Source organism: Pseudophryne corroboree, chromosome 3 (assembly GCF_028390025.1).
Source record: "Pseudophryne corroboree isolate aPseCor3 chromosome 3, aPseCor3.hap2, whole genome shotgun sequence".
Classification (NCBI taxonomy): Eukaryota; Metazoa; Chordata; class Amphibia; order Anura; family Myobatrachidae; genus Pseudophryne; species Pseudophryne corroboree.
Genome location: NC_086446.1, coordinates 516,013,369 through 516,014,034, shown reverse-complemented (window position 1 = coordinate 516,014,034; position 666 = coordinate 516,013,369). Strand labels below are relative to the sequence as shown.

Below are 666 nucleotides of genomic sequence, written 5' to 3'. Positions count from 1 at the left end.
AAGGTGTGTGGAAGGTGAATAAATGGATGCATGTAGTTACGTTTGAATAATTTTTTCAGTTTTATTTGATGAGGATGATACAGATGTGGGAAGAGGTTGTAGTATTTAGAAATCCTTAAAAATTATGTAAGTTTACATATCTATATACACTTTTAATTGGCAAAAAAGGAAAAGAAACCAATATGATCATTTTAAAAGGTTTCACAAAGAATGCCAAGATGATAATAGCCTAGGCTATTAAGCAGAAGCTTTTTTAAACCTGATGGTTTAAAAATAAAAAAATCTGTTCTTATCAGTTTACTATCTGATACGCCCCCTATCTGGGGGCCATATATTAAATGGATTTTAGAACAGGGAGATGGAAGAAGAGCTTGCTTTGTCTACTCCATGAATTGACCTTCTATTGCACCTTTTCTACTCTGTTATCCAAAAATAGACTGAACTGCTGACTTTCTTTTTCAAATATGCTTGTTTCTATTTGTAAATATCTTGTATTGCATAAATGTGTTATTTTGTAAATGGGTTACACTGTTCCACCTTTGTATTCACAAATTAGTTTACATACAGAAAACTTGTCTCTGGTGTCTCATTTTGCATCTAGTTCTTGTCTTCATTTCCCTCCCTCTATACAAGGCATTTTCTGTGGTGGGACAACCAGGATGCCAG

The 666-nt window shown here is 33.5% G+C and overlaps 1 non-coding gene across 1 annotated transcript; it reads left to right on the top strand.

Annotated features, from left to right (window-relative positions):
- Window positions 1-246: 246 nt before the first annotated feature.
- LOC134899788 (U2 spliceosomal RNA) lies at window positions 247-432 on the top strand. The gene has a single exon (XR_010173390.1). It is a non-coding gene; the product is annotated as a U2 spliceosomal RNA (small nuclear RNA).
- The last annotated feature ends 234 nt before the right edge of the window (window positions 433-666 follow it).